At 37.9% G+C, this 27,482-nt stretch overlaps 1 protein-coding gene and 1 non-coding gene across 2 annotated transcripts in view; one reads left to right on the forward strand and one right to left on the reverse strand.

The window, feature by feature from the left end:
• Positions 1–2,460: 2,460 nt before the first annotated feature.
• LOC115067409 (zinc finger protein OZF-like) overlaps positions 2,461–27,482 on the reverse strand; it is a 72,323-nt gene continuing 47,301 nt past the window's right edge. Inside the window, exons 7-8 of the transcript XR_003846829.1 lie at positions 4,324–4,367; positions 2,461–2,571 (exon numbers count right to left, since the gene is read on the reverse strand). The gene's annotated coding sequence lies outside the window, so the exon portion shown is untranslated. The remainder of the gene's footprint in view (positions 2,572–4,323; positions 4,368–27,482) is intronic.
• LOC115067417 lies at positions 6,804–6,946 on the forward strand. The gene has a single exon (XR_003846843.1). It is a non-coding gene; the product is annotated as a small nucleolar RNA SNORA48 (small nucleolar RNA).

A 27,482-nucleotide genomic window follows, 5' to 3' on the forward strand; every position in this document is an offset into this window, starting at 1 on the left:
CACAGTCTCTCTCTCTCTCTCTCTCTCTCTCTCTCTCTCTCTCTCTCTCTCTCTCTCTCAAGATAGAACTTCTTGGAACTTTATTATCCAATTGGCACTCATATTGGAATAATAAGCTATTAGAATTTAATTATTTTTCATGGTGCTCTTATTTTGTTAGCATCCTTTGAATTTATTTGGCATTTTCTGTGTATTTGCAGGCTTACTATACTTGTGCTTTATCAAGTGTGCCACATTTTCTTGGGCTATATATTGTTTATTCTAGTGAAGAATTTCATAGGCCTTTTATCTTTGACCTTCCTTGTGTGAATCACAGTTTTACATGATGGAGTATTTTATTTCTTCATGCTTCAACTCTTTCTCATACTTTCATTAATATATAAATTTTCTTTCCTGTTGTGTATGATTGTAAGTCTGCTATGATGTGATTCCTTCTGGAATAAACATTTTTTCTGTGTGCCCTTTTAGGAACATTTTAGTATCTAAAATACCTAGAGGCTTTTTGTCCAAAGGAAGCATTAAAGAGCTTCAATTTCCTATTTATTTTGGGACTCCACTATCATTTCCTGGAACAATTTATGTATAATTGTTCATATTGTGAGTTTGGTCCATGGAAGAGGTTAGGATTTGGGGTCTCACTGTACCGATTCTATCATCACAATCATTTTCTTTTGCTATCATCAACAGTGGAATATTTGTTATACTTTCTGGATTTTGATTTACCCTATAAATTTTAACATTTTAATATATAAACACTTTGAGCCTTATTTAATCATCTCATTTCCTGAACACAGGACTTCATTTTTCTTTTTTCCTTTAATGACATTTAACAGAAAATCGATACTTTTTCCTACTCTTCTGGAACAATTATGGAACCTGAAAATCAGTTGTGTCCATTTGAACACGATCCAAAGACACTTATCTTCATGCTGACATTGCAACCGCCCACCAGCTACTGTGTGGCTCTGGTTTTCAAATTGGTGACACTCATTTCTGTTCTCATTAGTGAAATCTTTTGTTTTGTTCAGATTGCTAAATTTGATTAAAATGAGAATATATATATATATATATATATATATATATATATATAAACTTTGTGCCCTATTCTCTCTCCTTCTACCATGTACCATCTCCCACTTGCATTAAAAAAGAAAGAAAAAGAGGCTGTATTTTTTCCCTTCTTATAGTGAAGTATAAGAGAATGTTATACGATCAGTGTCGATGTTCAACAGGCATGCAACTGAATTATAAAAGTGTGGAAAAATTTCACTACCAATAACTGCACTAAATCTAATTGAGAGAACATATGTAATTAACAATTCACTAATAGTAATATTGAATCTTAAGGAAAGAGAAACCAAAGTACCTCCCTAAAGTATAGAAGAATCAAAACAATATTGCAGAGATCAGCATTCTCCAACATATACTGCCATTGATAAAGTCATTCTAATGAAAATCAGAAAGTGAAAACTTCTCTTTTCATAATGTCAAATTAGTTTCCAAGATTTATTGCAACATGCAAAATAAGTCAACTGCTGACAATAATTAATGAGGAATAGCATGTATTTACAGAAAAATAAGATCAATTAATAATTAATTACAACTTATAAAGAACATTTGTATCCCAAAAGAAGCATGTATCAATTGAGTAAAGTATATAATAGATTATATGATATATATAATAGTATATAATAGGTGTGTATTTGTGTGTATGTGTGTGTGTTTCAGTGAATTCAAAAATTGGTGTTTAAAATGATCCAAAATTATGGTGTTTTAAATTATGGTGAAAAGAAATGCTTATGTATTAGAATATAAACCTCAGAATCTAAATAACATAGGAACCAAAAGAAATTGCTAGAGGTACTCAATGTCTACAATCAGCTTGCATATTAGGTGACAAAAATAAAAGTCAGAAAATAGGCAATATATGATAATGCTTAACACTACTTCAATTTTTAGGTTCTTCTATACATTAAAATACCGCACTTAAGTGTGGAAAAGATTAGCAGGAATCTTAGAAACATTTTCCAATACTTATGACTCAAATTTTACGATTCAATGTATAAAATATTCTTTAAAAAGAAAGGCATTTAAGAGATGATAGAATATTAAAAGACTGAATCATCTAAGACTAAATCATAAAGATACAATGTTACCAATCAAGCTATGAAAGAATATGGTTTTCCAGTAAGAAAACATTTGCACTCATCAAATGAAGCAAAGCTGTTTTAATTCGAATGTGAGTGTTAAGCTCTTTCTTAAACAGCTAAAATCACTATCAATAAAGGCATTTCCAGAAAACATGAAGTTCTTCTGAAAACAGTAATGATAATTGTTCCTGGTGAACATGTTATTTACAGTGATTGTACCCCACCATGTTAGGTATTCATGAATCACTGGATGCCCCATCTCAAATAAACAAAACATAGGTACAAAGACTCATAATCAGATACTTTGGTACTACAAATACTCTTGTTTCATTCAGACTATGCATATCAATGCATTATACTCTTATCTCCTAGAAAGTGTCTTTCTACTGTATTCTTAGTTCTGTTAACAGAAGAGTGGAACCTGTAAGAAAATCAAAACAACCAAAATTATTGGGAGAATAATGTTATGTTAGTCATGCAAAATATGCAGTTTTGTCAGTCTGAGTGTGAAAAGCTAACATAATTCTAAGTACTTTCTTTCCAGGTACAGATAGGCTTCTCCATGCACGGGTCTGGAAAAAGTCAAGTGTCACACTGGTCTCTGAAATGATGAGAGTGAAGTGGGGAAGAGGAGAGGAGCTGAGGGCAGGCTCAGCTCACCTCCAGTGAAATGTAAATGTCTCTCTCCAGCACGCTGAGTTCCAAGAATGCTGGGGCACAATGTGACTACTCTGCTAAAAACTGCATTCCATTAAAATTCCAGAGCCTCCATTGACTTCTTTTCAGTTAGGAATCTTTATGCTCTCTTCTGCTTCCTTCTATTCCTTATTAAAATTTTCTGTGAATTTTGATGTAAATAGCCATATAGAAATCTGATCACACTTTGTATTACAGCAACAAGGGGTGTCTGATCACCCAGACCACCGCATCAAAGCTGGTAGTTCAGTCTCTTCAGTCTCCCACTTTTTCTGTATGATTTTAATAATAATCCTCCTATCCAGAAACTCCAAACCTGCTCCTTCATATTTACTTCATATTTGCAAATAGTCTATTCAAAGCTAAACACAATTTTCTTTGAAACAGAAAATTGTGCCACAGAAGTTCCCACACCTCTAATGAATAGTCTTCGTTAGCACATGTAACATGTCAGTAATGAGAATTTCCATTACAGAAACACTGGAGATAGAAGCCAGAACCTCCATACAGGAAGGGGTAAATCCTGTATATGTGACATTAAGTGTCACCAACTCACAATTAAATGTGCATTGTGCTACAGTACACATATTGGTAACAATTTGATAAAGCTACTGAAAGAAGAAAGTAAAGGTGAATGTGTTATAAGTGCCCAAAAACATAAAATATTGAAAATGTTCACTGGTAACACCTGTCACCTTGGAATGTCATAAGAGAGGCAATCAGTACTTTCAGTAACATGACCCCTCTGCAATACTAGAATGCCGCCAAGTAGCCTTCTTTCATTTATTAGAATATTGAACTGATACCTTACAATTATGCCATGAACCTGTGGCAATGTGTGTACCACACTGAGACAGAATGCAGTCGGAAACCAAAAGCTTGAGTAGACAAATCTCTTGCTCCTGTACTTGATTTCTGTTCCAGAACTCGTGGAACATAAATGACATCATCAGATGGCATCTACATTATTTCAATGAACAGCCAAAGAGCAATGTGGAAATTCGACAAGCAGGGACAACATAAAAGCAAGTGACTCCTTAGTGCAGGCTTTAGTAATGACATGCTGATGGAGGAAACCTCAGCAGACACTTGGACATTTTGCTGTCTCCTCTTAACACTAAATTCTTACCAGTGGTTTAAATTTTGTTTCTAAATGAGATCATTTTATCCCATGAAATGGAAGCTATCAAGAGAAGGGACATCTACACAGAAGCAATGTAGGAATACTGTCTCTTCCATCTCCCAGCTTTGTAAATGAGAGTTTAAAAGACAGAAAAAAAAAATGCCACCTGATCCCTTTGAAAGTGGAAAAAAAGCAAAAATGATTTGTACAAATAAAAGTAATTTGGGGGCAGTTCTATTTGATTTGGTTCATAAAACAGGATTAAAGGCCCAGTGATGATCTATCCATCTGTACACTTCCTATGCCTTGTTATGATGATCAAACAGAAAAACAATGAACATAAAAAGCACTTACTGAAAATCAAGGAAGTCACTGAAATAATACTGTGGCAACTTTTCCTGTTGGGCAAAAAAGGAAAAAACCACATTCATTCCTCATGTCCACATCGTTGCTGTCCTTGCCTTTTTTTCTCTGAAAGCATCTGTTTTCATTATCATTGCACAAGAGGAGAGGAAGCCTCAGGAGAAAGAAGACAAACATCAGAGTGGACATCTTTTCCATGTCTGTGAGGCTTTAAGCCTGAGCAGAGGAGGAAGCTGAAGGGTCATGTAGACAAACATATCATGTGTGTCTGTGTGCATATGTCTGTTTTTATTAATGTTGCTGATCAGCCAGATAATTTATATCCCCACCTTCCTTTCTGTCTCTCTTGCTGTACACTGTCTAGAGAAATCTGGTGCTTTCTGCCCCGGGGCTTGCATCTGTGGTCTGAATCCAGGTTAACATTATACTTTGGAAAATTTATTTGGAGGCTTATTTTCTACTGTCTTAGGAGCCAAGAGTTCATTCATGCTCATAGCAGGTGAAGCAAGGGGGTCCCCTCTTGAGAACATTTGGCCCCCAGCCTCTTCCAACAAGTCATTAACATGAGCAGCATTTGAAATAATGTAAATGGCTCCTATAGAGGATCTACTGGAAGATGTGAGGACAAAGGCCCATGTCAGTCAGAGCACACACAGACACACAAGGGATGTGTTCTCCTAAGTCCTACATAACAAAAGGTAGTGTAGGATACCCCACATCCAGCCAGTCTCAGAGCAGAAACAGTGTTAATTGTGTGCTATTTCATACCTCTCAGGCATTCAGAATCTCCACCAAATTTATTATTTTTCCTGGAGAAACAACAATCATGCAAATCCAGAAATTCACAGATTCATGCAAAGCTTAATAAAACCCAGGCAGTCCCTCAATATTTAGACACTCAGATAAAAGTTTGATTTCTAGATGAGGACACAGCTTCATGTTCCTCAGTTCCATCTGTTGATTCCCTCCATTGTTTGTGCTTATCCTACTGCAGTGTCAAGGCTTTGCATCAGCAGCCTATTTTATGTTCTGGGATGAAATCTTCTAGAAAATGGTAATAGGCAGATGCAAAGATTGTTTACAGGAAGAAATAGCCAAGAAGGAGGATGGAAATTCATTCTTCAAGACAGAAAATAAGAATTTCATTGTACAAAACATAGTTCAGCCATTGCTACTTCAGTTTTACTTGGTATATAATATTCTATTTCTTCAAAACTTTTCATACATTCATACCAGTTTGCTGCTCACATGACTCCTGTCAGAGACATTTGCTTACCTTTTAGTTCCAATTAGTTCATGTCCTCATTCCAAATATCTCTGCTGTTTTAATGTCATTCCTTTATATGCATACAAATACATATAAAACATACATTTAAATATATATGTTTTGAAAATGAAAGACTATGTAATACCTTCAGGTGTTTTTTCTCTCCCATCATCATCTCATCCCCTCTATCTACTCCATTTCAACCACTTCCTCCCCCCAAAAGTGTCCTGTTTCTGATTCCACATTATATGTATATGGTTTAAACATCTAGATTCTGCACTGGATAGTAGAGGCCCAGAACTTTGGAGACTGCCTGAGAGTGCCTGACCCTGACCTCTGTAAGCACTTGACTCATGCCTGACTCTGGCCTCTGTAGGGTGAGCTCCCCAAATTGCACCATACCTAGGCCATCTTCAGACTCTTCCATTGTTCCGAGGTGTAGCCTTCCCTGCTAACTAGTTGGGACCAGCACTTCCATCTCCCATCTTCTCTCCTTGGACATTGGCACTATCCATCTGTGACTTCTGAAGTGTTCCTAACTAGCCAGGGCCTTTTAACCCATCTGGAGAGCCCCTGAGTAGCCTGATTGGTGTCATCTAGTCTCTCCAATATAAAATCAAAGAGACAACCAGAAGCCCAAACCAATATGCTTTTCATACTCAATCAGAAAGCAACAAAGGTACACCAATAATGCAAACAGAATCAGACTTAACAAAGGCAGGCTTGTGTTTCATACCACAATCATAAACAATGAAAGAAATCCATATGCCAAAACCACAATGAAAAAAATAATAACATGAAGAATCAAAATAACATATTCTCACCAAACAAACCAGTCTTATAGAGAGTTCTATAATGAGAAATCCCTAGTGATAAGCCAGTAAACAAAATTTAAAAGAAAAATCATAAACACATCAAAGAATTCAACAAATTTAATGATCACACAAACAAGCAAGTTAAAGAACTAAAAGAAGATAGGGATAAACATGTGACTCAATTGACAAAAGAGGTAGAAATATTGAAGAAAACTCAGGCTAAAATGAAGAAATAAGTGAAAAATTCAATAAGCCAATTTGAAAAGGGAGGAGAAAGCCTCACCAATAGAATGAATGAAACGGAAAACATAATCTCAAGATTGGACAGTAGTTGAAGAACTGGATCATTCAAGCAAAGAACAAGAAAAAAAAATTAAAAACACAGGAATGACCCCTGCCAATGGGCAAAAGACACTTCATTGGTGATGTTGTTCTTAAGTCATTCAGGGGCAGAGCAGTTGATAGTCCTTGATTCATCTGAGCTTGATGCCTGGCTCAGTGGCCAAAGCTGTTTCATGCCTAGAGAACAATAAAAAAACAAATAAACAAAAAACAGGAATGGAGTATGCAGGAAATGAGGGACACCATGAAAAGATCAAATTTACACATGATAGGCATAGAGGAAGGAGAAGAACCTCAAGTGAATTGTGTGGACAAGATCTTCAACAGGATTGTAGAAGAAAAATTTCCCAAATTAAGGAAAGAAATACCCATGCAAATACAAGAAGCACATAGAACACTGAATAGACAGGGCCAGAAAAGAAATTCCCCATGGCATATCAAAATAAAAATCAATAAATGTACAGAATAAATAGAGAATACTGAACATTTCAAGAGAAAAACATTAAGTCACATATAAATGAAAACCCATCAGATTTATGGCTGACTTTTCAATGCAAACCATGAAAGCTTGAAAAGCCTGGACCAAAGTATTCCCAGTTATAAATGACAATAGATGCCAACCCATAATACTTTACCCAGAAAAATTGTCAGTTATAGTTGAAGGAGAAAGAAAAATCTTCCATGACACAAAAAAGGTGGAAAGAATTCATGTTCACCAAACCAGCCCTTCAGAGAATACTCAAAGCAATACAAAGAACTGAAGAAAGGAATAACTATACCCAAGAGGCAACAGAACAAAACTAAATGAAGGTATAACTGTGGAGACATAAAATTAGACCAAAAAGGCAAACAGAAATCAAAGTGACAGCAACCAGTGCACATTTTCAATAACTTTAAATATCAATGGACTGAACTCCCCAGTCAAACGACAAAAACTATTTGAATGGATTTAAAAAAAAAGTTCATCTTTTTGTCATCTGCAAGTAACCCATCTCACCTTCAAGGATAGGCACTACTCTAAGGTGAAAGGATGGGGAAAATATTCCAAGAAAATGGCGCTAGGAAACAAGCATGGCTTGCAATTCTAATATCTGGCAAAAGAGACTTCAAATTAAAACTAATCAGAATCAATTACAGAGGGTCACTTCATACTAACCATAGGTGCAATTGATCAAGAAGATATTAGAATCATGAACATATATGCCCCAAAGTCTGGTGCGCCCAATTTTATAAAAACAGTACTATAGGATTTTAAGACTCAGATTAACCACAACTCATTAATAGTACAGACTTCAGTACCCCACTATTGCCAATAGATAAATCGACTAGTCAAAGAATAAATAGAAAGAAATCTGAATTAAATGATGCCATAAATCAAATGGACCTAACAGATATCTGTTGAATATTCCACCCAAGGACTAAAGAATACACTTTTTATTCAACACCCCATGGAAATTTCTCTAAAATTGACCATATACTGAAGCATGAAGCAACCCTCAACAAACACAAAGAAAATTGAAATAATTCCATGCATCCTAGCAAACCACAGCACAATAAATCTTAGAAGAAACACTAAAAGAAGCTATATTTACTACAAGAACTCATGGAGATTAAACAACACACTTCTAAATGATGAATAGATCAAAAAAGAAATTAAGAAAGAAATAGACCCTTGAATCTAGGCAGGTGCCAATTCCTCTGCCTCAGATTCCTGGACTAACTTCCTAACCCAAATTAGCTAAGCACCTGACTATTGATTAGCAAGTCCCTACTCAGGTGCTGCCCCACTGCCATCTTCCCTGCCTCCAGAGCAGCTGGACAGACCTTCCCAGCCAGGACCCTGGTAAGTCAGATCCCACCTACCATGCATATATTCTATTTGTCTTGCCCATTCCCTGCCAGCCTTGGACCCAGGCAGGTCCCAATTCCTCATCTCAGATCCCTGGACTAGCTTCCTAACCCTGACCAACTAAACTCTCTAGCATAGACTCCACTGGCTCCTGATCTGCCTGACACAGACCAGCCCTCTTGCTAACCTGGTTAGCCTACTTGTACATCCTACCATTCACCCAGACAATTCTACTACCCTGCAAGAACTGAAAACTTGCACCAATTTATTTTCCATACCTGTACAAAAAGCAATCAAACTACATAATCAATATACACAGAACAAAAATTAAGTTAAACAAAGGCAGAGCTGTTCTTGTTGGGCAAAAAACAATCAAAGAACACCCACACACCTAAATGGCAGTGCAAAAACACAAATAATATGAAAAACTAAGAGACTATGTCACCAGAAAAACCCACTAGTCCTATGGAAATGCACTATAATGAAAACCACCTTGTGGAAACCCACTATGCAGAATTTAAAAGAAAAATTATAAACATGATCAAAGAACTTAAAGAAAACACAGACAAACAAATCAAAGAATTCAAAGAGGAAAGGCATAAGGTTGTGATGGAAGCCCAAATAAATTCAAATATGTGACTTAATGAAATATCAAAACCAATTCATAATTTGAAAAGTGAATTCACAAAAGAGATAGAACTAGTGAAGAAAACCCAAACAGAAATGATCATGGGGTTGAAAAACTCAATAAACCACATAGAAACAACAGGAGATAGCCTTACAGGTAGAATGAATAAAATGGAAAACAGAATATTAAGACTGAGTGATAAAGTTGAAAACCCGGACTCCTTAAGCAAGTACTATGTAAAATTCAAAAAAACACAGGAATGTAATACTTGGGAAATGTGGAACAACATGAGAAGATCAAATCAAATCTATGAATTATAGGCATACAGGAAGGAGAAGAATCTCAGGTCAATGGCTTTGAACAGATATTCAACTGGATTATAGAAGCAAACTTACCTACATTAAGGAAAGGCTTACCTATAGAGATTCAATAAGCACACAGAACACCAATTAGACATGACCAGAACAGAATCTCCCCACGGCACATCAGATCAAAACATTAAATGTACAGAACACAGACAGGTTACTGAAAGCTGCTAGAGAAAAACAAGTTACATATAAAGGAAAACCCATCAGAATTATAGCTGACTTCTCAGTGCAAACTATGAAAGTCAGAAGAGTCTGGACCAAAGTACTCCCAGTTCTGAACCATTGTGGGTACCAACCCTGAATACTTTATTCAGCAAAGCCATCTATCATGGTCAAAGGGGAACAGCAAAGTTTTCGTACCACGAATAGGCTGAAAGAATTCATGTCCACCAAACCAGCCCTACAGAGAATACTCAAAGAAATACAAAGGATCAAAGAAATGAATACATATACCCAAGAGGCTGTAGAAAGAAAGGTACAATAATGGAAGTACAAAAGAGAGCCAGAAATACAAAGAAATTAAAAATGACACTATCCAATACACATCGTTCAATAATAACACTAAATATCAATGGCCTCAACTCTCCTATCAAAAAATAGGCTAGTGGAATTGATCAAGAAAGAAAACTCATCTTTTCATTGTCTGCAAGAAACTCATATCAACCTTTAAGGATAGACACTACCTTAGGGTGAAAGGATGAAAAAAAAATATTCCAAGCAAATAGCTCTAACAAGCAAGCAGGTGTTGCAATTCTGCTATCTGACAAAATAGACTTCAAATTAAAACTAATCAGAAGAGATAAAGAGGATTACTTCATTATAATCAAAGGGACAATTGACCAAGAAGACATTACAATCATGAACATATATGTACCAAACTCTGGAGCACCCAATTTCATATAAAACAGTACTCCAGGACTAAAAAACAGAGATTAACTCCAACTCAGAAATAGTAGGTGACTTTAATACCCCACCATCTTCAATAGACAGGTCTATTGGACAAGGAATAAATAAACATCTGAATTAAATGATATCAACGTGAAATCTACAGAATATTCCACCCAAGCATCGAAGAATACACTTTCTACTCAGCAGCCCATGTAAATTTCTAAAATTGATGGCATTCTGGGACACAAAACAAATCTCAACAAATACAAAAAAATTGAAAGAATTCCAAGCATTCTATCAGACTACAGTGCAATAAAGCTAATAAGAAACAACAGAAGAAGCTCTAGTAACTACATTAATTCAAGGAAATTAAACAACACATTGTTGAATGATGAATGAGTCAAAGAAATAAGTCAAGAAATAAAAGTATTCCTGGATCTAAATGAAAATGAGAACACAGCACAATAAAACCTCTGAAACATTTGAAAAGCAGTCCTAAGAGGGAAGTTCTTAGTTCTTAGTGCCTACATTAAAAAGTCAGAAAGAGCATATGTAAATTACTTGACAGTACAACTCAAGATTCTGGAAAGGCAAGAACAAAACAAACTCAAACCTAGTAGATGAGAAGAAATAATAAAAATCAGAGCAGAAATCAATGAAATGTGAAGAAAACACTACAAAAAAAATCAATGAATCTAACAGCTGATTCTTTGAAAGTTTAAATAAGATAGACACTTAGCCCCATTGGCCAAAAGAAGGAAAGAGCAAATCTAAATCAACAAAATCAGAGGCGAGGGAGAAACATCACAACAGACAGTAAAAAAAATCCAGAACACTGTAAAGGGATATTTTAAAAATCTATACTCCATTAAATTCAAAAATCTAAAAGAAGTGAATGGATATCTAAAATCATGGGAATTGGCAAAGCTAAACCAAAAAGAAAAATCAAGAGCTCAAACAGACCCATAACAAATAAGGAAATTGAAATAGTAATACAAAACCTCCAGACTAAAAAAAGGACAGGCCCAGATGGATTCACAGCAGAATTCTACCAGACATTCAAAAAAGATCTACAACCAATACTGTTTCAAATACTCACAAAGATAGAAACAGAGGGAGAACTTCAAAACTCCTTCAATGAGGCCAATATCACTCTAATACCCAAACCAGGTAAAGACACAACAAAAAAGAAAACTATAGACCCATATCCTTAGTGAACATAGATACAAGAGACTCAACAAAATACTCATAAACTGCACACAGACATACATCAAAAACATCACCCATCAAGATCAAGTTGCTTTAATCCAGAGATACAGGGATGGTTCAATATATGTAAGTCAATAAATGTCACAAAACATATAAATAGATTTAAAGACAGGAACTGCATAGTCATCTCAATAGAAGCAGAAAAGACCTTTGACAAAATCCAACATACATTCATATTAAAAGTTCCAGAAGAAATTGGTCTGGAGGGAACATACCACAACAAAATTAAAGTGACATACAACAAACCCATGTCCAACATCATTGTAAATGGAGAAAAACTGGAACATTCCCATTAAAATTAGGAAGCAGACAGGGCTGTCCACTAACTCCACTCCCTTTCAATATAATGCAAGAGCAGTAAGACAAGAGAAGGAAATTAAAGGAGTACTAATTGAAAAAGAAGAGGTCAAATTATCTCTATTTGTAGAAGATATGTTATTATGCATAAGAGATCCCCAGAATTCCACTAGAAAGCTGTTGGAAATAATCAGTACTTTCAGTAAAGTGGCAGGTTACAAAACCAACTTAACAAAACTCATTAAATTTTCTATATACCAATTACAAGCAATCAGAAAAAGTATTCAAGGAAACACTTTCATTCACAATAGCTTCAAAACTTTCAAATATTTAGGAATAAACCTAACTAAAGACATTAAAGATCTCTACAATGAAAATTTCAAATCTCTAAAGAAAGAGATAGTGGAAGACACTAGGAGATGGAAAGACCCACCATGCTCTTGGATTGGTAGAATTAATATTGTGAAAAGGACCATGTTACCAGAAGCAATTTATAGATAAAATGCAATGCCAATAAAATTACCCATGAAATTCTTCACAGAGCTTGAAAGAAATCATCATCAATTCGTATGGAATCACAAAAGACCCTGTATAGTCAAAGCAATCTTGGGCAAAAAGAACAACACTTGGGGGGATCATAATACCAGATCTCAGATCATATTACAGAGCTATAGTAATAAAAACACCACAGTAATGGCATGAAAATAGACATGGAGATCAATGGAACAGAATAGAATACCTAAACATAAGCATGTGCAATTTCAGCCACCTGATATTTGACAAAGGTTCCTCCACAATGGAGGAAAGACAGCATCTTCAACAATTGGTACTGACAAAACTGGATCTCCACCTGCAGAAGAATGAAATTGGAGCCTATCTTTCACCATGCACAAAAGTCAACTCCAAATGATCAAAGGCCTCAATATAAAACCTGAAACTTGGAAACCGCTGGAAGAAAACATAGGCAGTACACTCCAAGATATAGGCATAGGAAAGGATTTTCTAAATCGGACATCAGCTGCTCAGGCATTAAGGTCAATACATGTGACCTCATTAAACTGCAAAGCTTCTGTACAGCAAAAGAAAGAACAAAGGAAGGGAAGAGGAAACCCACTGAGTGGGAGAAGATCTTCACAAAATAAAAATGGCTAAGAAGCACCTTAAAAGTACTCAACATCCTTAGTAGTCAGATAAATGCAGATAAAAATCACCCTAAGATTCTATCTTACCCCAGCCAGACTGGCTAAGGTCAAGAGAATGAGACTCCAAATGCTGGAGAGGATGTGGAGAAAGAGGAACACTCATTTACTCCCAGTGGGAAAGAAAACTCATGCAACCACTATGGAAAGCAGTGCAGAGGATCCTCAAGAAACAAAAATGAACTGACCATATGACCTGGTTGTACCACTCCTTGGCATATTCTCAAAGGACTTTTCCTACTGAAGAGAAAACTGCACATCCATGTTTATTGTTGCTTTCTTCATAATTGCTAAGAAATGCAAACAATCTAAATGTGTCTCAGCTGAGGAATGGATAATGAAAATGTGGCACATTTACACAGTAGAGTTATACTCAGCAAGAAAAGATGAAATGAAATTTGCATGTAAATGGATGGAACTAGAGAGTGTTATACTAAGTGAAATAACAAATGCAGAAAAGCAAGCATTTTATGTTCTTCCCTATTTGTGGATTGTAGCACCAATCCCTTACATGTAAGTGTATATATATTCTGATGTAACACCAGAAGCCAGGAAAGGATGCATAGAGGTAAAGAAAAAGAAATAAACTTAAAGGGGGTTATAGGGAACAGATGTTACCAGGGGGACAATGGGGAAAGTGGGAGTGTTTGGCAGGAAGGATAGGAAGGAGGGGCAGATATGCAAAGGGCCAAGGTGTTGGGGGGGTTCAGGAGAGAGAGGGAATAGTGGGAGGAGGGAGGGTGTTATTGGGAGAGGGGGAATAATGGGGTCACTGAGACAGGGGAGGGAAGAGGGAGGCCAGATGGGAGAAACAAGAGTAGAGATGAATGAATGTTGGGGGACTAGGAAACCCAAAGGGAAATGCAGTGCCCCCTCAAACCCCATGAGAAATGTCCATACAGTGTCTAAACATTAGTGCATATGTATACCTGGGAACTGCTTGGCAAGGAACACAGTGGCAGACAGAAGAGACCTTACATTGAATGTTTGGTGAGAGTGGTCCAGGAGACTCCCCAAAGAACACAGGCTATTCCCAAACCTCTTGGTTATCTCCCAGAACTAGTAGATAAGACCCTATTGCTGAAAACAGGACATGTTTCAGATATGACTTAAAGCAATGGAGCCAGAACTGACCTAGAGGTCTTTTACCTGAAGTTTGGCTATCATAATACTAGATGATAAAATGCAAACTATCAAGGCAGAAAAACAATAGATGGTCCAACCCATCCCTACACTCTAATAACCATAACAACCAGCATGGAAAACTACCTCTACTGATGCAGTAGTGGCACTGTTTCCTGGGGGGCAATAAACTGCTATCTAATTGGATTTAAAACCTTCTCAATGGGAGTGAACTCATGACTAGAACTGTAAACTCGGTCAAATACATATGGCAGGAGAGAACATAAATCATAGAGAAAGTCTTATCTCTTTCATATTTCTAGACAAATGAAATTTCTTACAATATGCTAACTATGGATCCTTATATCTACAGACAAGCATATCATACACCATTTATCAAAGAAGTTCCTTTTTGCAACAGATGGGGGATATTGCAACATTCCACAACTGCTCAGACACAGAGAATATACAGTTGAGAGATACCAAGTACAAGGTCACATATCTACAGTTGAACTCTACACTTAAGTCTCATGGAACACAGAGGAACCAGGGGCAGAGAGAAAACTAACACATGCCTCAACTCTCACTAGAAAGTTTCCTTATACAACAGAGTGTGATGCACACAGAAGGCCAGAACTGGCCAAGTTTTAAAGATTAAGAGACTGCAGAATGTGTATCCTTCAATGGATCCATATTGAACCTCACCCACCCACGACTCAGGGACCATTGTGGAGGAGGAGGTGTAAAAATTGTAAGAGCCAGGGCTGGTTCATGAACAGAGGGACACAGAGGCTTTTGGGTCACTGGAAGCCTGCACATGTGAACTTGTGGTAATGGCGTCAAGCACAGGACCCATGCCAACTCAATTAAACAAGGTCCCAGAAGGGAAGAGAGAAATGGGAAGTGGGACAGCTCTACACTGAGAAGTGGATGAGGGAGAGTATGCCTTACATACAATTTCAAGATGGGCTCACAAGACTCTGGTAGAAGAATTTAAGCTGAAGAATATCCAGGTACAAATATTTGACTGGATGGGAGTTAACATGTAAGGTGAAATACATGAGGTCTGGTGGGGGGACGAGGGGCATGTTTGTGGGAGGTGGCCTAAATTTAAGAACTGCTGCATAAAATTACAAAAATTTAATAAAAATTTAAAAAACAAAGAAAGAAAATTATTCCTGGAACTAAATGAAAAGGATAATACAATACAACAAAACCTCTGGACACTTTAAAAGCAATCCTAAGAGGGAAGTTTATAGCTATAAATGTCTACATTAAAAAATCGTAAAGACTACAAATAAATGACTTAACATTGGAACTCAAGACTCTGGAAAGCCAAGAACAAAAGAAACTCAAACCCAGTAGACCAGAAGAAATAACAAAAATTAGAACAGAATTTAAAGTAATGGAAATGGAAACAATATGAAGAAATCAATGGTTTTTTGAAATGATATGCAAGGTTGACAGATCCTTAGCCCAGTTAACCAAAAGAAAGAAAGAATAAATCCAAGTAAACAACATCAGAGATGAAAGGGGAAACACCACAACAGACACCAAAAGATCCAGAATATTGTAAGGGAATACTTTAAAAACCTATACTCTATTAAATTTGAAAACCTAAAATAAATGGATAAATATCTAAAAACATGGGAACCATCAAAGCTAAACCAAGAAGGGATCCACAATTTAAACAGACCCATAACATATAAGGAAATAGAAACAGTAATGTAAAACCTCCCAATTAAAAAAACCTCAGACCCAGATGGATCCACAGCAGAATTGTACCAGATATTTAAAGAAGATATATAACCAGTAGTACTTTAATTATTCAAAAATATAGAAGCAGAAAGATAACTCCCAAATTCCTTCTATGAATCCAGCATAATTCTAATACCAAAACCAGGTAAAGATGCAACCAAAACAGAAAACTATAGACCCATATCCTTTTATAAACATTTTTAATTGAATTTTTGTGTATTTCATACAGACCATCTCAACCACTCTTAATCTTCTTTATACCCCCTTCCCCACTGGCACTTTCACATAGGGCCCCACTGGAATTCAGATATTCTGTCATTTGTCTTAAGGCCTATTGTGTCAAGTTTGAGTCCCCAGATGTCCTTCAGTGAAGGTTCATCTACTGAGATCTAGTCAACCTATCTAGAGTCCCTCACTTTAGAAAGATCAGCTCTATCCTCATCCAGCAGTACTCAGTTGCTAATAATTCTTCAGCTAAGATTGGGGTCTGCAGTCCCTTTTCCTAGTCATGTACTGGGTTTTTGTCTGCTTGAGATTCCATGGGTGCCTGCTGACACCATTTCTGTATGTTCATATGAGCAGGGTCCCAGAAACTTGTAGCACTCTATTTCCATATGGTCATACACCTCCTCCCTAGCTCTCACAATATTCTTGGCCCCTCTTTCTCAATGACCCCCTAACACTGGACAGGTGAAATTTAATACAGAAATCCTGTCCAAGGGCCAGCATTCTGCAGATTCTTAATCTGTATGCTTTGGTCTTTTGTGACCTTGTGCATTCCTGGCCTTCTGTGGGATGTGGGATCTTCATTAATGAGAACTGGGATATTCATTAGTGTCCTCATTACCCATTTTTCCATGTTCTGTGAGCCTTATGTAGATGTTCCACTTACACTTGGGTAATTCACAGACAATATCTGTGTATGACCAGTTGTGATACTCTGTAATAGTCTCAGATACAAAAGAAGCTTCTTTAATGAGTGGAGACTGGGATATTTTGCACATAGTAAGAAATTGCATTAGTCCAGGGATATGACAGTCTTGGGGTTTTCTCTAAGATCTCTGACCTCTCCTGCCATATGTATTTAGCTATGTTTACACTACCACACTTGAGTTTCGTCCTACTGAGTGGGCATTTCATCCAATTAGGCAGCTATCGATTGCCCCCAAGATAAAAGTGCTACTATTACACTAATATTGTTTGCTGTGCCTATCACTGATGGGTTTATTTGGCCTTGAAACTGGTGTAGGGCCATTGATTGATGCTCTTAGCACCTTGTGTAGTGCTCTCCAAAGCTATGAGAGCTATCTTTCAGAGGACGTGTCTTCCAGGTAAGTTACAGATACATTGCTCAAAATTATATCTGAAACATATTCTGTCTTCAGCAAGGAGGGTCTTACCTTCAAGTTCTGGGAGGCAATCAAGGGTTGAGGCAATAGTATGTGTAATTTTGGGACTCTCCTGAACCACCCTGGCCAAGAACGCAAAGGAAGGTTTCTCCTGTCTGGCAATGTTTCTTGTTATGTAGCCTTTAGCTATACACATGGACTCATGCAGAGATATTGTATATGTAATTTGTTGTTAGGTTGTTGACCTAATATGATTTCCTCTGATTTCTTACACTAGATAGGTGTTATCTCTCCTCTCTTCTCCACGTCTAACCCTTCCAGCATGCCTTCCCCCTTTAAGGTACCCCCATTTTCCCCATTTCTCCCTTGGAAGTCTCCTATGGCCCATGTATTAGTTCTGTACTTTAAATTTCTATTTTCATTCTTGGTCTAACTTTGTATTTCCAAAGTATGCCTTCATTTAGTTTCTTTCTATTGCTCCTTGGGTATAGCTGTTCCTTTCTTCATCTCTTTGTATTGCTTTAAGAATTCTCTGGAGGGCTAGTTTTGTGGGCATGAATTCTTTCAACCTATTCATGTCATGGAAGATTTTTCTTTCCCCTTAAACTAGAATAGACATTTTTGCCGGGTAAAGTTTTCTGGGTTGGCATCTATGGTCATTTAGAACAGGGAATACTTTGTTCCAGGCTCTTCTGACTTTCATAGTTTGCATTGAAAAGTCAGCTGTAATTCTGATGGGTTTTCTTCATATATGCGCTGTTGTTTTTCTCTTGCAGCTTTCAGTATTCTCTCTTTGTTCTGTACATTTAGTGTTTTTACTATGACATGCCATGGGAAGTTTCTTTTCTGGTCCTATTTGGTATTCTGTGTGCTTCTTGTATTTTTATGGGCATGTCTTTTTTTTAATTTTGGGGAATTTTCTTCCCCAATCCTATTGAAGATATGGTCAATACAATTAATCTGAAATTCTTCCCCTTCCTCTATGCTTATGATGCATAAATTTGGTCTTTCCATGGTGTCCCACATTTCCTGCATATTCCATTCCTGCGTTTAAATTTTTTTTTCATACTCTTTATTTGAGTGGTCCAATTCTTCATCTTTATTATACAATGTTGATATCCTGTTTTCCATTTCATTCATTTTATTGGTGAGGCTTTCTCCTCTCCTTTCCATTTGGGTTACTGAGTGTTTCATTTCTGTCTTCATTTCAGCCTAATTTTCTTGAATATTTCTATCCTTTTTTGTGAATTCTGCCAGACTTTTATCCCTATTTCTTTTTTACTTCTTTGATTTGTTTGTGTGTTCTTTAAATTGGTTGAATTCTTTGATCATATTTATGATTATTCTTTTAAATTCTGTGTCCAGGGTTATCTCTAGATGGATCTCATTGTAGAATTCTTCTATAGGAGTGTTGGTGTTTGGTGGGGACATATTATTTAGGTTTTTCATAATATATTTTCATTGTGATTTTTGCATATGGATTTCTTTTGTTATTTGTGATTCTTCATTAGACTCAAGACTTCCTTTGTTGAGGAAAACACCAGTAGATTGAAATAACCACCATGATCATGATTTGGAAGAACTGATATTGTGAAAATGACCATCCTGCCAAAAGCAATCTATATATTTAATGTAATCACAATCAAAATCTCCAGAACACACTTCACAGAAGTTTAAACAGCCATCCTAAAATTCATATGCAATCACAATAGACCCTGGATAGCCAAAGCAACCATGAGTACAAAGAGCAATGCTTGGAGGACTACCATACCAGTTCTCAAACTATTTTGCAGATCTACAATCATAAAGACAGCATTGTACGGGCACAAATATAGACATATAGACCAATGTGACATAATTGAAGACCCAAACATGAGGAATGTTATTTCTACCACCTAATATTTGAAAAAGGTGCCAAGAACAAATACTGGAGGAATGACACCACCTTCATCAAATGGTACTGGCAAAACTGGATTGCCACCTGTAGAAGAATGAATCTAGACCTTTATGTTTTACCTTGCACATAAGTCAACTCCAAATGGATTAAAGATCTCAATATCTAGCCTGAAAATCTGAAACTGTTAGAAGAAAACATAGGCAATACCATATATGATAGTAGCATAAGAAAGGAATATCTAATCTACATCTCAGGAATTAAGGTTAAAAAAATCAACAAATGGGCCTGATTAAACTAAAAAGCTTCTGTACAGAAAAATAAATAATCATGTAAGTGAAGAGAAAACCCACAGAATGAGAGAAACATCTTCACCAGTGAAACATCTGACAGAGTTTTAACATCCATAATGTATAAAGAACTCAAAAAACAAAGAATCACGAAAATAAATGATCCAATTAAAAGATGGGCTATAGAGCTGAAAATTGAAACCACTTTAAGATTTCATCTTATTTCAGATAGACTGGTTAAGTTCAAGAGAACAAATGATGCCAAATGCTGGAGAGGAGGTGGGGTAAGGGGAATGCTCATTCAGTGCTGATGGGATTGCAAATGCATGCAACCACTATAGAAAGCAGCATGGGGAACTCTTAAAAAATTGAAAATGAAGCTATCACATGACCCAGTTACATCAGTCCTTTGTATTTACTTGGGTAAAGTATTCAGTCTAGTGCAGAGATACTTGTACACTCACGTTTCTTGCTGCTCTTTGCACAATAGCTAAGAAATGGAGGGAACCTAAGTGTCCCTCAACTGATGAGCAGTACATTTATGTAATGGAGTTGTACTCAGTGATAATTTCATGAAATCATGAAATTTGCAAGTAAATTGATGGCATTATAAACTAATTTACTAAATGAAGTAACACAGACTCAGAAAAAAAATGCTCATTTGTGAATCCTAGCACCAAATCCTTATGTGAATATATAGCCTGATGTAACTGCAGGCGTGAGGAAAATGGAAAGGATTCAGGGAGCTAAAGGGAAAGAAGGAGCCTGAGAGAGAACAATAGCAGACAGGTGTTACCAAGTAGGAAATGGGTAAAATGGAGTTATTTAAATGGGTTGGGGAAATGTAAGACTGTACAAGAATCTATGGGGGTAAAGGGAAAAAAATTTGCACAACAGAGGAGGAGACCATAGGAGACAGGTATTATCAACGGTGAAATGGGGGAAAAATGGAGGTACTTTAACTAGGGAAGGAGGGTTAGACATGGAGAGAGAAGAGTGATAAACAATACCTAGCTGATGTGAAAAAAAGGGACACATATTAGTTCAAAAACCTACTGAAAAATGACACATACAATATCTCTTCATGAGTACATGTATATAGCTGAAGGTTATATAATAAGAAACTGCTAGACAGGATAAACCTCCCTCCAAGTTGTTGGCCAGAGTAGTTCAAGAGAATTCCACAGTTACCCCGGACCTCAATTATCTCCCAGAACTTGAAAATAGGATGCCATTGCTGAAAACAGGACATAATGTGGACATAGGACTTGGAGAAGTAGATCTGAAATGATCTAGAAGACTAGCCTGTGAAGACTAGCTCTCATAGTTTTGGAGAAAACTAGGCAAGGTGCCTAGGGAGAGCATCATTCGATGGTTCAATCCCAGTTTAAGGCCTAATAACCACAACAATGATTGGCACAATGAACTCTATTAGGGCAGTAGTGGCACTTTGATCTTGGGGGGGTAATCAACTGCCGCCTAATCCCCTTAAGCGGTTCTTTCTTAAATGTAAATTTATTTTGAATTTATACAAACTACAAATATATAAACTGCATATATTTATTGGCTGCCACGTAACAACGCATATGACATTCAGGTTTAAGTCATGGCAGTCACATCTATTATCCTAAGCATTTATCATGTCTTTATGGTGAATATATTATATATATTTTCTTCTTGATTCTTGAAATACATATTTTTATTTTTTCAGTCTCTTTACTGGATGTTTCTTTTTTAATTGAACATTTTTAATTATCATGCAATATAATTTGATGGTATTTAGATCCCCTTCCCCATCTGCACCTTCCCTAACTACACCCAACTCCCAATTCAGTGAACTCTGCTATATATACAATTCAGGCTGTAGAGTCTGATTTGTGTCCCCGCATGTCCCTCTGTATGGGTCCATCCATTGAAGCCTTGTCAACATACCAACAGTCCTATCCCTGTTTGAGACTGCCTCTCCCCATCACATCAATAATCAGTTTTCAAAAAGTTCCTTAAATTGGGTTGAGATTTCTTACCCACTTCCCTATGTCTATACTGGGAATTTGTCTGGTTTGAGCTTCTAAGGGACTTGTGTATGCTGTTATCACTGCTGAATTCATATGTGTAACTGGCCAGCTGTCTGGAAAACTGGTTCCTTGTGGTCATCCACCAACTCTGGCTCTTACAATAAGTCTGTGCCTTCTTCCACAATGATCCCTGATCCTCGGGGGGTAGAAGTTTGAAATAGGTATTGTATTCAGGTATGAGCACTCTGCAGCCTCTTGTTCTCTTTGCATTGGCCAGTTGTGGGTTTCTGTGTTAATCACCATCTGTTGCATATGGAAATCTCTCTTGTTAGAGTTCAGAGATGCATTTGTCATATATGTAGAGGTGGCATTGAAGATGTGTGGCTTAAGGCTAAGCATCTCACAGATACTTATTCTGTATGCTTGAGCAGTTATGGAACTCTGAACTATTAATCTCCAACTGTAACAGAAAGAAGCTTCTTTGATGAGTGGTGAAAGTTCTACTTGTTTGTAGATATGAGGATGTATTTTTAGAATACAGCACAAAATTATATTGGTCTAAGGATGTGGCAAAGTAGCTTTCTCTCTGGGATCTATGACCTCACCAGCCATGTGTACTTGGCTATGTTTAAAGAACAACACATTAGTTCCCTCCCATTGAGTGAGTGTTCAGTTCAATTAGATTGATTACTCTGATATATAAAAGAAAGTGCCGCAACTGCACCAATATCAATAGTTTGCTGGGCCACTCATGGCAGTTATTACGCTTTACCATTGGCTAGGACCATTGATTGGCCCCTCAACTGATGAATGGAGAATGAAAATGTGGTACATTTACACAATGGAGTTCTACTCAACAGCAAAAAGAAACAAAGCCATGAAATTTGTTGTTAAAGGAACAGAACTAGAAACTCTTATACTAAGTGAAGGACCACAGACTCAGAACAAGTGACATGTGTTCTCTCACATGTGTGAATCTTATATCCAATTCCTTAGATGTGAGTATAAATCTTGATGTAGCTTCAGGAACCAGGAAAATGGAAAAGAATCCAAGTAGTGAAAAGGAAGAAGGAAATCGAGTGGGGACAGTAGGTAACAGGTATTATCATGGAAGAAATGGGGAAAGGGGTATTTTAACTGGAAAGCAAGTAGGGTCGGTTATACAGGGACAGTGAGAGGTCAAATAAATAACACTTAGATGGTGGATAAATAGAGGGAAAGACATTACTTTAAAACCATACTGAAAAAAACCACAATATTTATAAATGCATATGTAGACCTGAAGGTTATATAACAGATAAAAAATATTTCAAATCTTGGTCTACTGTTGTGCCTACCTGGAGTCAAGAAAGACAAGGGCACTATTGTTTTAGCCTAACAAGTGATGGCTAAATTTTTTTTCTCTCCCTGTCTAGAAGCTATTTGAGAAGGAAATAACAATGATTCTAGCCACTCCAACAGTTATCAAATTATCTCAAAACAAATCCTGATTTCATCACTCTCGATTCCAGCTTTGGTGGCCTAAGGAAAATGAGGAGGAACCCAATAGTTGGAAGCCCTCATCCAGAAATTCCAATCAACGTTAATTTGGACATTTAAAATTTTCCCTGTTCTGACTTTTATTTTTTGGTTCCCTGTCTAGAACTTGTAATGGTAACTACTCTTGCCTTTACTTCTCCTTCACATCTTATAAATACCAGTCCAGGACCTTCTTTTCTTTCTACAGTAAAGACTTATTGAATTTTGGCAACTTTTCAATAGACCCACTGAAGGGGTACCCCAATTGCCACACCCTATTGGCAATTTGGGAAACCCCTTCATAGTGTAATGTGATAAGAATAGGAGGTAGAAATTGGCTAGGCAACTAGGGTAAAAAAGGCCCCAAAAGAAAAATCGCTGTTTTCTTTCATGGCTAAAAGCCAAAATGTCCTTGGGCCTCTTAGCAGCTTGCTCTGTGTTAAAGTTCAGAAATGCCAAAAGTTTTTAAGAGCTCTTGTCTAATTCCTAAGGAGGCCGAGGAGACCCCACCAGATGGACTTGAACCACTGTCCAGTCTATAAAGAGGAGGGTCAGCAAAGAGGAATCATTTCCTCCATGCTTCCAAGCTAAGCCAACCATGGTTGAGTAGGACCTTTGACTTATCTTCATATAGGCGAAACTGGTAAAAGAAAGGAGCCAGGGGCTCCTCCCAAGCCCATGTGACCCCTGAGGAACAGATCCTCAAATGACCTTAAGAGTAAAAAGAAATTGGTTTATATGGTCCAACTGTATGGCCTTAAGCACCCAAAAGGAAAGTATAACCAAAGATTAAAAGGGACAATACAATTTCATAAGAGTCCATATGTATAGCTAAAGGCTACATAACACAACAATGCCAGACAGGCGATACCTTCTTTTGAGTTGTTGTCCAGGGTGGCCAAAGGGATTCCCAGATAGTAACTCAGTATAGAACTGGGAAAATTAACAGCAGACGCCAACCTTATCCAAAGGAATATTGATAACCGATTACTGCTAGATGGGGAACAGCTGACCCTCCTAAAATAAAGACCTCTCGATAGGCTGACTAGATTCATCAGAAGGGCAAGTAGTGGGAAAAGCCTGGGGGTGCTGACAACACAGCAGATAGTAGCAGGGACATCAGAGTATAAGGGCTCTAGTGGGGGGAGGGAGGCTATGGGAGGGTGCTATCTGGGAAGTGGGTGTAAAAATAAATAAAAAAAAAATAATAATTCTTCAAAGCATAAAAATTTGCTCCTTAATAGTTGGTGGATGTGAAAAACATTACCATTGAAATCTACCTGCTGACTTTATATCCATGCTCAGATGCCAAGGAGCTCAGAAAGTAACCGACAATGACTAGTAATAATCAGATATATAGAGATTAGAAATGCATGTGCAAACATCTTATTGTCAATTGCATTAAAAATGAAGTTTTCTGTATGAAACTGTGCATTTTAATAATGAAGTGGAGATCTTTAATTTTTCTGTATGAAACTGTGTATTTTAACAGTGAAATGGAGATCTTTTGTAAAGTTTAAAACCTCATTTAATTTTATGTCTTATAGGGTTTATACTGAGTACAATATTGTATAACTGTATTAATTCAACAGTAAATCTAAAAACTTACAGCCAATTTTGAAGGAGATGCATCTTAGCTCTGGAAAACACACAATATTTATAAATATATATGCTGTTGTAATGAAATGCTTCTTCTGATTGTGTGGTTATTAAATAAATAATTTTTAAAAAAGACAAAATTTAAGATTACCTCTTGGGGGGTGAGGGTTAGACTCCATGTTCTCCTGTAGGTTTATCTCTGTTGTGGAGAGGAAGGGCAGAAACACATTTGCCTTAACCCAGTTCTCTCAAGGACCAAGAGAAGTCCTGTCACCATCCTTGTACCCCTCCTTATGGGAACAGGTGTTGCAGGTTCTGCTGCCCTGGGTGCTGTCATTCTAGCCATGGGTTTTAAAGATTTTAGGCTTTGAAGCTCTCAGATAGATAGAGGCATTGTACATTGACAGGACTCCATTAGGCAGTTGCAGAGACAGTCAAATTCCTAGCTGAAATGGCGCTAGAGAACAGATGGGGGCTGGACCTACTGTTCCTAAAGGAAGGTTCTTCCTACATGGCCTTATGGGAGGCTTGCTGTTTTTACACAAATAATTTGAGTATAATTAGATTTTGCTAGGCCTCTGGTAACTCTCCTCCTAGACTTTAGGGTGGGCCCATGCCTCCTAAATTGTCTAACTGGATATATCAAGAGGCATCTAAATTCCATCAAAATTATGGTTCTAGGACCCAATATGAGTCACTAAATCAGAATGAGTCAACTGTTTGACTCATGTCCCATAGCCAATGGGGAATGTAATAGCCCAAGCTCCTCCATTTTGTGTAAGATGTCTTGGTGAGCCATCCCAGACCCTACTCTGGCCTTGGGCCAGAAATTCCAGGAAGAGCTGAGGAACACACCCATATAATCTTGTTGTCAAAGCAGCAAATAGCCTCTGAAGTTTAATTGGTCAAGACTATAAAATCTCTAGTGTGTTTTTGTACCTTTCCAGTTTCACTGGTCAATCATCTGGTCATAGGACCAATCCTAGGAAGGCAGGTTCACCTTACATTATGCTAAATAGATAGGTGGAATACCTAGTGCACTAATGACATACAAAGTTTTTCTGCCTGGAATCTCACCTCTCAGCACAGAATTTCTGGACCAGCCACAGTCATGTAATCTACACATCTTCCTGCTTTTCTAGGTTCTTCAGAAAAGTGTAATCTTTCCTTTTCTTCTCCACATCCCTTTCTAAATGAACTTTCTTTAAGGTTTTGGGCTGCCACTAGCACTTTGTATTTTTCTACTTTCTCTAAAGCTTCCTTCTCCCAGCCATGTGGCTGCCAGTCAGCCATATGTCTGACTTCCATGCAGGCTGTAAACCTGCATTGCTTCACAGTTTTCTTTCTGTTAGGGTTCCAAACAGCAGCAGTTTCCCCCCTCCCCAACAGGGACCTCACCTTGACCTTTGGAGTCAAGGGAAACAAACTCTGCTGAGAAGCAGCCTGCCTCTCCTCTGATCTCCAAAGATAAGATAAGCAGATTCTACCTGTTAACCAGAGATTTTAGAAGCTGTTTATCACAACAAGCTTTTCTCTTATCTTAAGAGAGAAAAAGTAAACACTTCCAGACCCTAATCCCACCTGGCAGACTGAACGGAGCCAGGCTTTTCCTGCTTCCCCCTCCCTGATTTCTCCCCCAAACACTCCCCCCCTCCCCCCCCCAAAGCCCCCATATATAAAGTCCCAGCTCACAACCCGTGGGCGGACATCTTTCCCTGACATCTTTCCCTTCCCTTCCCTGACATCTTTCCCTTCGCTGACATCTTTCCCTTCCCCGAGGGAAAGGTGCCCCGTGAGAAAAAATCTGTATCCCGCTGAGAATTCCATCTGTGCCTAGGTGCCTTCCTCCATCCATGCTGCCGCTCGCTCTCTCCAACATTCCTATCTATCACTTTCCTTCTCCCCCACCCCCATTCTCCTCCTCAAGGTAGCTGCCAAGATTACCAGCTTGCCTGCTCACCTGAGGATTTTTCTTTAAAATTCTAATAAAATTGTAAAAGCTTAACTCTTGTACCAAGGACTTTACCTTTTGGACTTTAACTTTAAAATACATCCACACCAGCCGACAGCCTGATAGGGTGTGTTTCAAACTCCAATGGTATGGTGTAGCAGCTCTGATCTCAGCAGACAGCCACAAAGTGAGGAGTTCCTGCCTCCCTCTGGTCTCCCTCTGGCAGAGGGCCTGAGAATGCAAGAGACTGCCTGAGAGCCCCCAGATCCTGCCTCCACTCCATTGTGAGCTTCCCCTAAAGTGCCATACCTATCCCCCTATCTGGAATTTTGTGAGGTCCCTCCCAAGGCCCCAGGGCAGATCTGGCTTTGGTAGGCTAAGGTTGATATCCTAGCAGACAGCCTGAGAGGGTGGGTTCTGACCTCCATTGGTGTAGTGGCTCTGATCTCAGCAGACTGCCACAGAGTTCTGCCCTCCGTCTGGCAGAGGGGCTGAGATCACAGGGGACTGCCTGAGAGCTCATGGATGCTGCCTTCATGTGGTGGTGAGCTTCCCCTACCCATCCTCCTACCTGGGATTTCCTGAGTCCCCTCTCAAGGCCCCAGGGCAGATCTGACATTGGTAGGCTAAGGCTGAGATCCTAGCAGACAGCCTAAGAGGGTGGATTTCAACTTCCATTGGTGTAGTGACACTGATCTCAGCAGACTGCCAGAGAGTACCAAGGTCTGGCCT

Source organism: Nannospalax galili, unplaced genomic scaffold, assembly GCF_000622305.1.
Source record: "Nannospalax galili isolate Female #2095 unplaced genomic scaffold, S.galili_v1.0 scaffold664, whole genome shotgun sequence".
NCBI classification, from domain to species: domain Eukaryota; kingdom Metazoa; phylum Chordata; class Mammalia; order Rodentia; family Spalacidae; genus Nannospalax; species Nannospalax galili.